Source organism: Coffea eugenioides, chromosome 2 (assembly GCF_003713205.1).
Source record: "Coffea eugenioides isolate CCC68of chromosome 2, Ceug_1.0, whole genome shotgun sequence".
Classification (NCBI taxonomy): domain Eukaryota; kingdom Viridiplantae; phylum Streptophyta; class Magnoliopsida; order Gentianales; family Rubiaceae; genus Coffea; species Coffea eugenioides.
In genome coordinates, this window is record NC_040036.1 from 75,003,242 (window position 1) to 75,013,432 (window position 10,191).

Consider the following 10,191-nt stretch of genomic DNA (forward strand, 5'->3'; position numbering starts at 1 on the left):
GAAATGAATTCTGGGCAATAGCTCATTTATGGAAAATAATATGATATCAGCAATCCTTCTTATATGTAGAGAGTGTTTTTCTTTTTCCCATTAACCAAATATCTGTCAAATTTCTTTAACTGGAGACTAGTCTATCAAGGACGGACTTATCGTTTAAAACAATAGGATCAACTTGCACCAACTGTGAAATCCACCGTACCTAACCCGCTTAAAAATTATTCAAACCTTATAAATTTTAACAGATTTCAGTATCAATTATAGGTTGGTTAACATATCGTTATACCTAGCAATTGGGCAGACTGGACGGGTTGATATTGAATTTTCACTTAAATAAGCTACACACAACCCGTTCAACTTTAAATTGGGTTAATTTTGGGTTGAATTATATTGGATCTTCTCAAACTCATGATCTAACATATTAATTAATACATTTTGATACATAAACTTTTTTACATACATTTTAACACGTAAAAAAAAATTTTCCCCACACATAAACATATTTTCACATACATAAATGCATTTTCACACACACTTCTTAAGCTTCTTAGAAATACATCATAAATAGAATAATATTTTATATTACTTGTATTATGAATTTTAGATAATAAATTGTACATTTAAATAGATTAGCTAAAAATTTTGTTTACTTTATACTTTTTAATACGACTAATTGATTGAAATTATTTTTTATCACTATTAACACTTTTACTACTCATATATGCTTTATTGTAAGTTATAATATTCTATATATTTAAATAATTGAATGCTAGATTATATAATGCTTGAAAATATAATTAAAAGACATATCATATGTTGTATTATAATATTGGTGAGGAATTATTAACAATGAAATAAAACAAATTAGAGAAAGTAAAAGAATGCAATTAGAATAGGTTTAACTCTATTCCACGTACACGAAATATTAACAAACAGAAATATTAACAAACAGAAGCAGAACCACCAGGTAATTGATTACATAATACAAGAGCAAAAGAGATACAAAACTAGTCCCAATTTCATACTTTAAAACTTGAGTGAAGTGTCAAGCCTTCATTATACACAGGAATAATGCAATCTTTAAGTGCCTAAGAAACTAGCTTAATAGAAGTGCATGAAGTATTACAACTATATGATCCCATGAAGCTAGTAACAAGGCTGTTAGGCCAATCACTTCCTCGAACGAAAACAACACAGGCCATTGCGTACTCCGATGTCCCGTTGCCGCCTTCTTGCACGCACGGGATTGCTTACTCTGATGTCCCTTTGCCTTTTTCCACACTCGCACGGGTTATGGCTGTCAGGCTTTGCAAGTTCTTGCCTCGCCTAAGCTTTTCAAAAGTAACCCATCTAACGAGGCAAGGGACCCGATAAAATAAAAGCCATTAGCTGAATCCCCAACTCTTAAAAAGGCAGAAATTGTGCGCATGAATGGAGCCCCATCCACCCACAAATCCACCAAAAGAAACAAGCGGAAGAGCAACAGATGATGTGATTTCCCAGATCACAAAACATTAAGACATAATATTGTGATTTACTATAGGAAGACCTGGAGAAGAACCATATTTAATAATGACCAATACCATCACATAAGATCAGCTTTCCCTCCTCCTCTTGCCCGGGCTTGGGACCGGCTGTCTGTGGAGACAGGCGGAGTTACAAAGCATCCTACCAAACAAAACAGCACAAGCATACAGACAGGGGGAATCTCCAATAGAGAACAATAGAGGACAGATGCATCTCCAATAAAACCAAAAAAAACAAAAAAAATCCAACTCATACGCAGCAGTGTCCAAAAAAGCAACAGGCAGAGGGAATCTTCAAGTTATCCCCACCAAAAGGCAAGCTACAAACGTCTCACAAATAGCAAAATAAACTTGCAACAATCTGCACCAGAGTACAAGAGAACTCTACGAATAGCACACCAAACATATTACCAAAATTACCACACTTACTTTGTTTACTTGTTTTTATACCAAGGCTCACCTTCTGCATACTTAACCTATAAATCAACTAAATTTTCATCAAGTTAGGGGGCTCAACCACTGTGTGAAACAAATGTGATGCTACAGTTAATTTTCTATAGCATTCAAGGTACCAAAAAGAATTAGGAAAGGTCTAAAGAAAAGCTCCGGTGAAGAGAATCGGATATCAAAACAGATTTACATACAAAAAAATAAAAATAAAAATTTTGAAAATTTTGAAAAAAATTATGATGCTAAAGGCTGATAAAAGATCAAATATTATATAGTGCAAGTATCCAACAAATAGACCCTACTTATGGGACTTAAAAAGTCACACAAATCACAGGGGCTTAAGCTACACAGGTAAATCATACAGAAAATGACAAGTTGCCCTAGAAAACAGGAACTCTTTCATTTCTTAAATCCACCGAAATCAACCTCAAAAGTAGTACGCACTTCAAATAAATTAATGATTTTCAAGACTTGTACACAAGGGCATTTGGATTCCTCTCAATCTGTCAATCATTTATGATTGGTTCTATGAACACAATACACCTGTGCCAGGGCCTGTTAAGATGCAACCACCTTCCCGAAACCACAACGCATACAACTATTGCAGATCTTAGATTGGACCTCTTGATGCCACACCATAACTGTTAAAAGGCCACAAGCAAATATTGTCCAATAAACCCAAGGATAACAAAATTCAATTACATGCACTTTAAAGTTGCATACTAAACCTATGTACCAGAGGATCACAAAATTCAAGTATGAAATGAAATTCACAAACAATACCAGTACCAGTGGTATGTAAGTTGATGATTACGAAGACAGATATTGCACGCATCTGTTCTTACACGACTGCACAATACCAGAACTGGTACCAGTTGTATGCAAGTCAACGACTGTGAAAACAGATATTGCATGCATCTGTTCTAACATGACTGAACCAGCATCCGCTTATGAAGTGAGAATAACCACGACACAGTTTTCTTCCACTCAATTGCAGATAACGAAGGCCAGCAGCGAGTACTCAATGGTGATGGAGAACAGTTAAAGTTGCTGCATAATAACGGACAAACCAGTTCAAACATACAAAAAGCCCAAGAAAGGATAGGAGGCAAGAAATACACCCCCAACTTGACCATGACCATGAACTTGATAATCCATACTGAGTTACATCTTAGGCCGCACCCCATAGTATATCAGAAGTTTCTTTCCACATTCAAACATCAAAGTCATCAAATCAAATTCCATGTAGACTAGAAAGCGCTTCATCTTTTCCATCCATCACTTAAAAGGAGAAACAGAAACAGAAATCCCAATTTCTGGACATTGAACTCAAGAACTGGTTGAGGTAAAGATCTTAAATTCACTGGAATAAGCATGCTCGCTACAGAATATACAATACTCTGCTAAATACAACCATAACTCCAGATAACGCTCATACTGTCAAAGCAGAATCTGCAAACTTCATAGTATATTAACACCACCATCATGAATAAACCTGGACAAACAAAATGACACTACGGTTAAGCTCAGACATATCCATTACACATGATCAGGATAAGAAACCTCTGCATCTGTTTTGATTTCATGTTGATTGGTAGTATGCAACTAGGATGACTGTGCACAAGCTAGGTAGAATGGGTTAGTAATGCAGAAATTCAGGCTTGAAAACACAGATCTGACTTCAACTCCCAGCCCTTCCTGAAATTGAATGCCGTAATTTAATTTTAAAAACTACGTAGTGCTGTACAAAGAAAACCACACGCCGACGAGAGAAGAAACTCCTTTGGAATCATGCAGACCACAATACCAGGTAACAAAATGACCAGAGATTCTTAAATTCAAGCTCCCTCCCTCAAATGGTAAGAGTAGGTAAGAAGACAAACGCCCTCCAAAACAATGTACTAGCCTTTGATCTGAGGATAGAGACCTTAAAGTTTTCACACCTCCAAATCACTGGAATCCTAGACTCAACACAATAATATACCAAATTAAGAACAAGTAGAGAAAATCATTTTTCAAGAAAATGAACCCAAAAAAAAATTAAAAAAGAGTAGGGAAAGAAAGAGCAAATCCAAAATCTTATCACAACCGAGAAGCAGGATGATACTCCCAGTTCAAGCTTCCCTAAAATCAAGACAACAGATAAAAGTTCACCAAATATCCCCAGTGAATTTTTCAAGGAAAGAGAGCAAAGAAAGACCATGTTGCCAAGAAAAGCCCCCAATTTAATTCACATCTATCCAAAAGGAAGCTCTTCTTGCCTCCACACACCAGAAGTCCACTATTCTTGAAAGACGACATCAAAAGAACCAGAGAGGAAACACAGATCTTGAAACATCACCATGATCGAAACAAACAGCAATCAACTGCCTACAGCAATGCAACAGTGATACAGAAGCAAAACTCCAGATAATGGATCACGTTCACAGCCATCCAATCAGTCTTAAGAATCATCACATCCAAAAGCCCATATTCAGTCACCACCCTCAGTAGAATTCTGCAAGTGTGTGAAAACATAAACAACCAACAGAGACTGAACTTGGCACAAAGCTGAAATAAAAATTGTAGATCATCTACCATATTATCAAAACCAAACCAATATATGTAGCATTTATTCTTCAGACCATGATGAATCAGCGACACAAAAACCCTGCCTATACAAACATGTTAGATAAAAGAATTTAATTCCCGTTAGATACCAAGCACCGCAGAGCCATCACCCAAAGAGAGGTCCTGGACTAAGCTAATCCATCAAGAGCCAGGAAAAGAACAACTGGGTATGATAACTTTAGGTGAATTGACTGGGCAGATTAAAAGTGATTCATACAGTCCAGAACTAAACAAAGTTGAGAATTAGCAGAGATATACGCTTGATTATGCCCCCGTCTATTTCTCATGAATCAGGAAAGTCAACTCTGCAGAAATTACTGCCAGACCAAATAACGGACAGAATAAGAAAATCAGAAATATTACAAATAAGATGTCAAAACCCCTAATTCCTCATGCACAAACGATACAGACAGAGCAAATCTACCATCCAGAGATCTCTCATTGATTTGAAGGAAACAACAGAGAACAAGTAGGGGAGCAGCTTTCTCCGAAATCTTGTAGACCAGAATAGCAGGGTAACAAACATGACAAGAATGTTTTGATCCAAGCTATCCTAAAATGAAGACAACAGCGAGATGCCATTACCAACAAACACCAGTGATTTTTAGGCAAAAGGAACAAACAAGAAAACTCCTGGTCTACCACGTCAATCCATAGCTCTTTTTGCCTCCATATGTAGAACTCCACCATTCTAAGACCACCACACCAAAAGAACCAGAGGGGAAAAGACAACCTTGAAAAATCAACAAGGAACATTCAAGAAGTACTCAACATACTACAAAACCGCAAAGTGCAGGCCTTCATGATCAATTCTCAACACCACAGAGAAACTTCTGAAACTCAGAGAGACCACCTATAGCAACTCCAGCTAGACAAAAAAAAAAAACCACCCATAGGTCCAAATAAAAGCTCCACATTTTACATTAAATTCAGACCCCATCCAATTAATTCACACACAGTCACATCCCAGAGACCTCCCCCTGACGATTGAGTTCGGCAAGCTACACGAAGCCAACAAAAATTTGAAATTTGACGCAAAGATGAGAACTGACAATGGAACGAACCAACAATACCAACTTTTTACAAATTTAAATCGTCTATCATAACACCAAACCTATTCATATAACAAGCATAAACTTGATTCTAGTTCAGATCATCATGAACCACCAAAACACCAGGAACGACCTGAAAAAACAGGTTTAATGGCAGAATTTGAACACTAAGAAATACTTCAGAACATCAAAATCGCCATACTGGTAAGATCCTAAGCATCTGAGAACTGCTCCCCACACGTAGAGAAGCCATGGGATTAAGCTAGCCAGAAATTAATGGAGAAGCCGCAAAATAGGTGCATGTGAATTGAATGGGCTGGTCGGAGGTGTCCAACACTTAATGATTGGGATTAAGCAGTGAAACCTTTTCCTAGAGGATCAAGAACAGAATTCTAAGCAATTACTGACAAAACAAATAATGCATGAGGTATTTCTACAAACAGAAAAGATTCACAAAAAATTTAGATTACATAATACTGTACGGACATCAAAAAGTACCAAAACCAGTACAATGCTCAAGCAAAAAGGAATGATAAGCATAGGTAAGAAGATAAACCCCTCCAAAATAATATAGTAGCCTTTGATCTGAGGACAGAGACCTAAGTTTCAACCACACCTCCAAATCACTGAAACCCTAGATTCAACACAAAATAATATAGCAAATTAGATAACAAGTAAAGAAAATCATTTTTGAAGAAAACAGCCAATAAAAAAAGAGAGTAGGGAAAGAGAGAGCTCATCCAAAATCTTGTTACAAAACTGGCTAGGGTACCAAACACACCAGCGCTCCTGGAACAAGCTTCCCTAAAATCAAGACAACAGACAGAAGCCATCACCATCCATCCCCAATGATTTTTTCAGGCAAAGAGAACAAAGAAAAACCAGGTTCAAAAGAAAATCTCCCGATTTTATTCACATCCATCCAAGAGAGCTCCTCGCCTCCACACCAGAAATTGACTATTCTTGTAAAGATGACATCAAAAGAACCAGAGAAGAAAAGACAAATCTTGCAATATCACCAAGAACCACACACACACAGCAATTAACGTGAAGTCCTTTTTACCAATGAACATAGGGAAACTGCTGAAAACCCAGAACAACTGCCACCAGCAATGCAAAAACAAAGCATCACATCCATTCCACAATTCTAGAAGGGAATCCCATAATTCTAAAGAAGAATGGCATCCAAAAGCCCATGTTCTATCACCACCCTCAGTAGAGTTCTGCAAGGGAGTATGAAAACATGAATGGCCAACAAAGACTTGGCACAAAGACTGAGAATAATCCTAAAATAAAATTTGTCCATAATTTACCATACCATCAAACCAATATGCATAGCCTTAATTCTTCTTCAAATCAAGCAGAATGAGCAAAATACCAGGAACCCACCTATACAAAATGCTTGATGATGGAATTTAATTCCTCTTAGATACTAAGCAGTGCAGAACCATCCCCAAAGAGAAGCCCTGAATTAAGCTAGTCCATCAAATCCAAAAGCCAAAAGAAAGCGAACCTTAGGTGAATTGAATGCATAGGTTGAAAGCATTCATAGACATTTTTTCCAGAAAGAAACTGTTGAATAAGCAGAGACATGCACTTGGTTATAACCCGTTCTATTCCTCGTGGATCAGGAAAGTTGACTCTGCAAAACATGCTGCCAGACCAAAAAGATACATGGGAAACTTAAATTATAAATAAGGTGTCGAAACCCCTAAATTCCCCGAACACAAAAAGAACAATTAGTGTAGGTGAGAAAATAACTCCCTCCAAAAGATTTTACTAGCCCTTGATCTGAGGATGAAAAGGCAAGTTTGAATCACGAATCACTTCACTGAAACCCTATGTTGCAACATCCTAGTAACATAGGAAATTAGAGAATAAGCCGGAGCAAATCCACAAATTTCCCAATCAATATCAAGGAAACAGCAGAAAACAAGTAGGGAAAGAGAGAGCTCATCCAAAATCTTGTAAACCAGAATAGCGGGGTAACAAGCATGACGAGAGTGCTCCGATCCAAGCTTCCCTAAAATGAAGACAATGGACAAGCCATTACCAACGAACACCAGTGATTTTTAGGCAAAGAACACAAACACAGAATTGGTAGGCAGAAGAGAACTCCCGATTTATCACATTCATCCTTCCAAGAAGAGCTCTTTTTGCTTCCATCCATCCAAGAAGAGCTCGTTTTGCTTGCATACGCAGAACTCCGTCATTCTAATGCCTCGTTAAAAGAACCAGAGAAGAAAAGACAACCTTGAAACATCAACAAGAACCATTCAAGAATGACTAGATCAATGAACTGCAAAACCTCAAGATCAATTCTCAATCACCACCACAGAGAAACTGCTGAAACCCAGAGCCACGACCTATAGCAACACCACCTAAAGCAACCACAAAAACACCAACGTTGAGCCCAAAATAAGAGATTATGTTCAAATCCGTTCAATTAATTCACACGGTCTCACATACAAGAGACCTCCCTATCACTAGAGTTCTGCAAGCGACGCAAAAAGCCAACAAAAACTGAAATTTGACGCAAAGATGGGAACTGACAAATGAAACCATTCAATAATACCAATTTTTGACAAATTCAGTTCATCGTTCATCTACAATAAACCTATCCATATAACAAGCATAAACTTGATTCTTGTTCCGATCATGAAGAACCACCATAACACTGGGAAATACCTAGAAAAACATGTTTGATGGCAGAATTTAAAAGCTAAGAAATACTTGCCAACATCAATATTGCCATATTGATACGATCCTAAGCATCTGAGAACCATTCCCAAAAATAGAGAAGGCATGGAACCAAAATAAATTCAAAAGCCTAAAGAGAACAAATAGGCAAAGATAACTCTGATGAAGAACAAGCAAAAAAAAAAGGTGCAGGCAAATTGAATGGAGAGGTTTAAAGCTATTTCAACTGTGTTTGTCCTGGACTTCTAAAAAAAAAAAAAACTCGGTAAAACAGTCTGAGATATCAAAAGGTGCCAAAAGCATAAATTCCTCAAGAACAAGATTGTTCGTAAGAAGATAACTCCCTCCAAAACAGTTTACCATCCGAGGAAGGAAGGCTCAGTTATCACCACAATTCCGAATTACTGAAACCCTATATTGCACAACCCAAAAATAATGCAGGAAATCAGAAAACGAACACAGCTGTCTCACAGAGGAAATCAGCATCTATAGCCACAAAACTCCCAGTCAAACAACAGAAAACAAGTAAGGACAGAGAAAACTTCTCTGGAATCTCGAAAACCAGTATAGCAGGGTAACAAACATGACCAGACCCTCCTGCATCCAAGATCCCCTATATCAATACAACAGATAGGGCCAGTTACTAATTGAATCCCCGGTTAATTTTTTTCAGGAAATAAAAAAGGAAACCAAAAAGAGGGACGAGGAAAAAACTCCCGATATCGTATGATATTCGTGTCCAGAAAGAGTCTTTTTTAGCTCCACCGAAGACTAGGATTCTGCCACACCACAACGAGGACATCAAAAGAACCAAAAAAGGAAAGACAAGAAAAAGAAAAGGCGAAAAATCTTGATAAAAAAGAACGATCGAGAAATTACTAATCAACAAACCCAACAATAGTAAAAACTCAATCTTTCTCATCAATCCTCGATCAACACAACACCAAAACTACTGAAAAGTCCAGAGCACCGCCTACAGCAATCACAACAATAATAACAACCACAGATATGGATGAAATAAAAACTCCAGATTCAGATTACGCTCACATCCATCCAAGAGAGAGTTCCTTCCCACTCCATATGCCCGAAATCCATCATTCTACAAGAAGCACAGCAAGAAAACCAGAAAGAAGAACCAGAACAGGGCTAATTTTTAAGGAAATTTGATGTCAAGTTTGTCCGATAATTGGAATGATCCAGAAATTACCACATAAACAAACCCAAAATAGCGCAAAAACTCGTATCCTTCCCGTCTAATCCTTCGAAATACTAGAGCCACCGCCCAAAAAACAACCATGATTAAACCTAAAAAATCGCCATAAAAAAAATAGCGATAATAAGCTTCAAAATAATCAAATCATCAAACCATAGAAGCAACGATCGAACCCAGCGATGATCATCAATTGAAGATCCTAACCTTCTACCGAGACAAAAAAAAAAAACACACCATAAATCTAATTTACGGAAAACTCCCCCCTGACGATAAGCACATAATTTCTTACCACATACAGAGACGTGGGCCAAGACGGTTAAAACAGCCGGGATTGCGGGGTATTTATAGATGCTTGGGAAGAGAATGAACGGCTAGGATGAGGCGGCCATCCGTGATCTGGACGGTTGAAAACAAGTCTTATCCTTGTTGGACTCGGACTAAGATTCTCTTACGCGTGTTGCCCAAGAGTCGGTTGTTTATTTAATTTAGGAAAATTGGCCACCACCCGATTTATGGAATTTTTTTTTTTTGGTAGGATAGAAATCATTCTTTTACCAGAATTTAATTTTAAAAAATCATGGGAGCTGAAGGCGGTCAAACCTCGCAGGCGTGGGAACTTTCTCAACACTTCCCCGTTGAATAG

The 10,191-nt window shown here is 37.6% G+C and overlaps 1 long non-coding RNA gene across 3 annotated transcripts; it reads right to left on the reverse strand.

The window, feature by feature from the left end:
• Positions 1–911: 911 nt before the first annotated feature.
• On the reverse strand, positions 912–9,843 carry LOC113763780. 3 transcript variants are annotated; one of them, XR_003467396.1, is made up of 2 exons: positions 7,149–9,843; positions 912–6,858 (listed from the first exon to the last, which is right to left on the reverse strand). It is a non-coding gene; the product is annotated as an uncharacterized LOC113763780 (long non-coding RNA). The 3 variants fall into 3 exon arrangements; XR_003467395.1 differs by having other exon boundaries at positions 7,025–9,843; XR_003467394.1 differs by having other exon boundaries at positions 6,954–9,843.
• Between the last annotated feature and the right edge of the window lie 348 nt (positions 9,844–10,191).